The sequence below is a fragment of the Larus michahellis genome, chromosome 1 (genome assembly GCF_964199755.1).
Source record: "Larus michahellis chromosome 1, bLarMic1.1, whole genome shotgun sequence".
Classification (NCBI taxonomy): domain Eukaryota; kingdom Metazoa; phylum Chordata; class Aves; order Charadriiformes; family Laridae; genus Larus; species Larus michahellis.
This window is the reverse complement of record NC_133896.1, coordinates 146,834,539-146,841,112: the sequence shown is the minus strand read 5'-3', so window position 1 is coordinate 146,841,112 and position 6,574 is coordinate 146,834,539.

Sequence of the window (6,574 nt, the reverse complement as noted above, 5' to 3'; positions counted from 1 at the left end):
GAGGAAAATTAGAAGACAAAAAGGGAGAAAACTCGTGGGTTAAGATAAAGACAGTTTAATGGTAAAGCAAAATCTGCACGCACAAGCAAAGCAAAACAAGGAATTAATTCCCTGGTTCCCATCGGCGGGCAGGTGTTCAGCCGTGCCCAGGAAAGTAGAGCTCCATCATGCGTAACGGTTACTTGGGAAGACAAACACTATCACTCTGAATGTCCCTCCTTCCTTCTTCTTCCCCCAGCTTTATATGCTGAGCATGATGTCACATGGTATGGAATATTCTTTTGGTCAATTGAGGTCAGCTGTCCTGGCTGTTGGCCCCCCCCAACCTTTTGTGTGCCCCCAGCCTATTGGCTGGTGGGGCGGTGTGAGGAGCAGAAAAGGCCTTGACTGCCTGGCAACAAGTGAAAAACACCACTGTGCTGTCAACCCTATTTCTCACCCCAAATCCAAAACACAGCGCTGTACCAGCTGCTAGTAAGAAAGTCAACTCTATCCCAGCTGAAACCACGACACTCCACAGCTCATACGTCAGCGCAGCTGATTTGCGCTGTGTTGCACACCTTGCTTTTCGTGCATTTTCCTGCTTCCCTCCTCCTTCCCTCATGAGGTGTTTGGTTTTCCCCACTGTACGGTACCGCTGCCGGGCCTGTGCATCGTTTATGTGGCAGCAGAGTCTGTTGGGGTTGTGCTGCGAGAGACAGCAACTGAAAAATGGGAATCGGCACCAATTCAAAGGTACAGTTTTTCATGGATCTCAAATACAAGATGGTTGAAGGTGCACAGACCTTTTTACCTGCTTTTGTTCTACCAAGGATCTAAAATCAGTAAATGCTGTAATGGTTACTTTAGAAAGAAAAAATTAATACAAGTGTGAAGTCAACTGGGTTGTAAAAGTTAGATTTGTTCTTTCATCTTCGCTAAATTGTTCATTGACTGTTGATTGACAGGAAAGTTATTTTAGCTGTACTGCTGCCCCTAAAGCTTCCTCTGTGCTAGTAAGTTAAATATGCAGGGGACTATTCCCTGGCAGGGGCCAGCTGGCACTGAAGGGCTGTGCCCATTGGGCTTGCAGTCACTGGCAGCAGGGTGGTTACACGCACCCGGCATTTCTGGACTGATCCGTGGCCAGTGCTGATCCCGGAGCCATGCCTGCAAATTCCTTGGGCACCTGGTCAGGCTAAAAGCGTGCCCTGAAACAGTTAAATATTTAACAACCTACGCAATGGCTTGAAATATTCCCGAGGTGCGTTCGATGTGAACAGTCCAGATGTGGCCCCCATGTCCAGCCCTGTGTGACTGTCACCTGCGTGCCCCGCTGCGGGGACGGGCAGTAAAGGGGTGCTTGGCAGTAAGCAATCATGGGGAGAATAAAGCTGTGGAGAAACTGTGCTGAATCCTGAAAGCAGCTCTTAGTGTTGCATGCTTAATCTCGGTATTCAGCTCATGAATTGTCATGAATTCCAAATTTATGAGGGTCGAAGCTCTATAAACTCATGACACTTCTATCTGAAGAATAAATTGTGAACATTTCTTTTGTATCGATCGATTTTATAAAATCACCCAGTCTTATAACAAATTTTATGAGCATTTGGGAATGTCTGTAACAAACTATGAACAACTGGTAGATTGCTCTGCCAATTATTTATGGAAAAGGTGGATGTTTGGAATTCTGTATCTGCTCAGATGAATATTGTATATTTTTTGGATAAGCTTAGAATTGGAAGAATTTTATGACTAAAGTGATTAACATTGCAACACACTTCTGTTAATTCATTTCTTATTTCTTCTAAGCCAATAGCTTCTTAGGCTGATCTTTTTAGTTATTTAGGGAGTATCAACTATGCCGAAGACAAAAATTGTGAGAAGTTAAATTATTTCCCCAGCTGAAGTCCAGAGACAATATTGTAATTTTGAAATATGCAGAAGAGTTGGTGAGATCTAGGCACCGCCCCTCTCTAATTGCACCTTGTGAACATCTCTAGGGAGAGCTCCAAGGGTTTTTGTATGTGACAGGAGGGGGAAAGATGATAGTCTCACATACTAACCCATACAGGCCAAAGAGGTGTTTCTGGAGTTATATGCTGTCTCTAACTGCCAAATCGGACTTACAGTATATTTCAGAAGGTCATCTATGAGCTTTGCTTAGCATGTATGAAAGAGTTCAAAGTAGGAAAATGCAAACAAGTCACAGTCAAAACTGAAATAATTTTGTCTAAAACTGAGAATTCTCCTGCTTCCTGCCAAATTAAAAGTTGAAAAGCATATTGCTGCCTGGTCAAACGAAACATCTGTCGTTTAGGAAAAAAAAAAGGTTTCAGTAGTTTCTGGGACATTTCCGGGGAAGACAAAGGGAGTTTTATAAAAAATATATAAGTAAAATTAAAAATCGGCAATTTAAGGTGTTATATTGCCTGCATATTGACATTAACTGCAACGCTGAAATCACTGAATCAATCAGTTGATTTGTCCTCATGGGGATTATTAAAACACATAAGGTCTAACATTCATTGTATGTTGCGGTGCAGGTTACTTCTTTGAAGTTGCTTGAATTTCAGGCCCACTCCCATGTATTTCTTTACCAGAAGCAAATCTGTTTTTTGATGCAGACCTCCATGATTCCCAAAATCGATGGTTCTTTTCCTGCTGGTGTAGCACATTATGAAACACCACTGACGATCTTTTACTACCATTACCTTCAGAAGCATGTCTCCCACTGCATTTACTGATAGCAAGATGAGGTGTTGCTACAGAATACAAAATTCTCTTACGAAAGCAAAATCTGTGCTGACTTCAAAGGGAAATTTTCCTGCTAATGGAACATAGGATTGAGCCCAATAAGATGATTGCAAGACTGTATTTTTTCACCTTGATGAAAACAGAAATGATGGAATAGCTTTCCTTAGCTCTTCTTTTGTAAATAATTTCTTATACTGCAATGATATTTACTTTGGGAGTATAACTTAGTAAGCCAGAAATTGTGAAGTGTAAATATTAGACCCTAACAGTCTGATTTACTTTGAACGTGCCACAGCAATCGCCTAAGCTCCTTCCAACCTCCTAAACGCATAAGGAGTGCTCTTAATTGGACTTAGTCTTTAAAATAAAATTTTAAAAAAGCCTGTTTAGTTTTGTAGGGATATGATTTTAGTAGCTAGATTATTATTAGATATTATTCATACTGTCATTCATATGATTCTTAGCTTGGAGGTGAGATCATGTGTTCATATTCTGTAGTTGTGCTTGATAGTTACTTGCTAATGTTACTGTTATGATTATTAATAGATCAGTAACAGATGTTGCCCTGTGCACTAATTGTATGGTGTTCTTAGAAGAGGCTACTCGATAGAGATATGATGCAAATATTTCTCGTTCCTGCCCGAACATTAAAGAGAACAGCAGAAGTTGGAGGAAAAAAAGACTGAGAGTGGATAGACCCTGGACGGTGCACGTTCCTCTACTATAGAAGGCTGCAAGGTGAGAATTTCTTAGGGAAACTAATAGGATTTCACTAGTGGCTTTAATAGATTTAGAGAAAAGCCAACAGCAAACACTGCTGGAAGACCTGGACGGGGGAGCCCAGGCAGCGCTAGCCGAGCTGCCGTAATGTCTGTCCCTCAGCAGGGCACTCACCCGGTTGACTCCCGAGTCACATTCCCCAAACCCATTAGACGCAGCTCTCAGCAGTGGTTGCTTTCCTGCGCCATGGCAGGAGAGCTCCTTTCCCTCGCCGGGGGACACGATGTGGTGGGAGCAGCTCCTGCAGCAGTGCCTCCCTTCGTGGAGAGGAGAGTCCCTCAGGCTGCAGCAGCTTCACTGCGTGGCGCAGCTGCTGCACGTGTTGGTGGTAATTCAGTTCTGCAGAAGACTTTGGTCCTAATCAAACTATTTTTGCAATGTCAGCACTGGGTCGAAACAGAAGGTGTCTGTGGCTCTGATGCAGTAGATGACAACTGTCAACATGGAGGAGGGCTCGTGTTTCCGGCACCGTATTTCAGAGTCACAAGTTTTTGGCTTCAGCCCAGTTGGGCATTCTAGTTTTAATGCAAAAGCATTCCGATTCAATTAGGCCAAACTATAGGAAATCATTAAGAGCTTAAAGATTTCTAAATTAGATCTAGCTGAAGGGTGAAACGTACGCTTTCACATAGCGGGCACAGCAGCTGTCAGGGGAAGTCTGGCGGGGCCGTTCCAGCTCCCTGCTAGTAACTCCCTTCTGACAGGAGGGAAAAAGGCTTAGCCGACTCGAGGCATTATATAAGATCAAAAATAGGGTTAGAATGAAATTACAATTACAAAGTGCTAATTGAAGCACAGGCGCAGTGACTGCTAGAGCTAATTAGAAAGGCGCAGGATGCCTGTGTACCAGTCTCTCGCTCAGGATGGGATTTGCCCCAGTTCAGATTCTTCGCGTCACTTGATTTCCACTCAAAGCAGCTATGGCAGGTGGAGAGGTGCCTGGCTAATACAATTTCCCATCTTGGCATTTTAACTTAAAATACTTCAGAGAGAGGAGGGCTTACCAACATGCAGTATTCTTCCATGATAGATTATTCAGATTAAAACACTGCTTTATTGCGATTTAGTGCTAGGTGAATGAGAAATGTCCTGCAATTGCACATAGGCGCACCAGAGTGTGAATGCTTCCAAGACAAAAAAAAACCCACAAAGCAAAAAGGTTGTTGGCGTGGCAACAACTAAAGAATATTAACAACAATATTAAATAATTATTTCAGCTGTATCCAGTATGGAAAATTAAGCTTCCCTTCTTTTTTATATACTTCTAGTAGATATTATTTCTGTTCTATATAGTATAATATACTTGGAACAACAAAATAAAAAGCACTGCAAAACTCATTGTTACCTTTCCAAAGCTCTTTATGCTTTTATTTCTCTTATAACGTAGATACTGTAAAAGATAATCATATGCTATTATAGATGATTTATTCATATTTGTACAGTTCTTTAACTGGAACTGTACTGTGGGAAACGGCTGTGTTATCATTGCAATTTTTGGCTGTTTTTACTATTTTTCTACACTTTTGAGCTTAGCACGGAGTAGAGCAGACAATGCCACTTGCTAAATAACAACACGTCTCTCTACTAAAAGCAGGAAATGGGAGGAAGGAAAGCTCGCATTAGAGGGCTAGCTACTGAGGAAAAAATAAATCACAGCACAATTTCACCTACTATTATTTAGTTTGAAATAAAACTAAAATCCTTTACCATTTCTGGGCTTCGGTAATATGTATACTTACGTAAGTATTATATATACTTAGGTATGCACAAAACTGAAGCATGTGTTACGTGCCACTGCCTGAGAATGAGAGCTATGCAAATCAATGCATATTGACACTGACTTGTAAGGAGGTGAAAGTGGGAGGAATTTCACCCACTGGCATCATTAATTCTTTGAGTTTTCCAGTTCAGTAATGTGAAAAGTGTTAGACAGAACAGGAACACGCTAAATACTTGTTAACCGTTTACACAATTTCTACCAACTCATTTTCTTCCAGGTATCACAGGTCTATGTTCGTTTTCTTAGTGTGTTACCCGTAATTATAATTGATTTCCACCCCCCCGCCTTTTTAAATCATGCTTACAAAAACAAGGAACTGACTGTTATCCTCTTGTTGAAATTATGTGATTTAGAGAGCGGAGATTGCTTATAAAAGGGGCGCTGAGAATACGTGAGAGGGACAACCGAATGACAGAATGACATTGATATATTTGCCTACGCAGGTTTTTTTTTTCCATCGGTACTTGTAAATATCAAATATTTATAAATTATTAAATCAATATTGTAAAGGAAAAATGCTGTGCAGCTCAAGGAAAAACAAGAACAGCTTCTTCTATCAGAAGCTGATTTAACATAGCTCCGGTCTATTGCAATTCTCCCCAGGAAAAGAGCTGAATATTGTGATGTAATGATGATATCAAAGACACGAGCAGAATGAAGTTTTCTAGATAATGTATCTTTAACAGCACCTAGGACCCCAAGCCATAGAGCAAACTGTGAGTAGATGAGGCGCTGTATAGAGGTGAAGACTGTTCCTTGTCCAAAAAATTAGGAAATGTATATGCTAGAGGGGATACAGCAAGGTTATTAGACTCGAATAGACGTTTTTATGCAATGCCTTGTAAGATAAGCATATACAGGTTTTTGGTTATGTTAGGCCAAAAAAAGATGACAAAGGAACAGGCAAGAGAAGGATGGTGGAAGGAACAAATGCTGCATCTTGCAGAGGAAAGGGACCTTGCGTGCGTGTGGCTTCGTGCCTGGTGACTGGGGAGAGTTGGCCCAAAGGGCACAGGCCCTTCTGAGTGTTTCTTCAAACTTAAAAGAATTTTAGGAGTCTGTCTAAAAGAATGAAAAGAAAGGAACTTCTTCTGTAGCAAGTTTCTTTTAGGAAATTAAATAATGGTAGAAATTCAAGCATCATCAGATTATCTCAGCATAATTAGCTGCCTTGAGACCTTCAGAATTTATTTAGTTGCCTATCATAATTTCCAGGAAGATAGGAGAAAAACCAGGCTTCCTTAAGCCAACTCAAGCAATGCCAAGTAAAGGAAATGT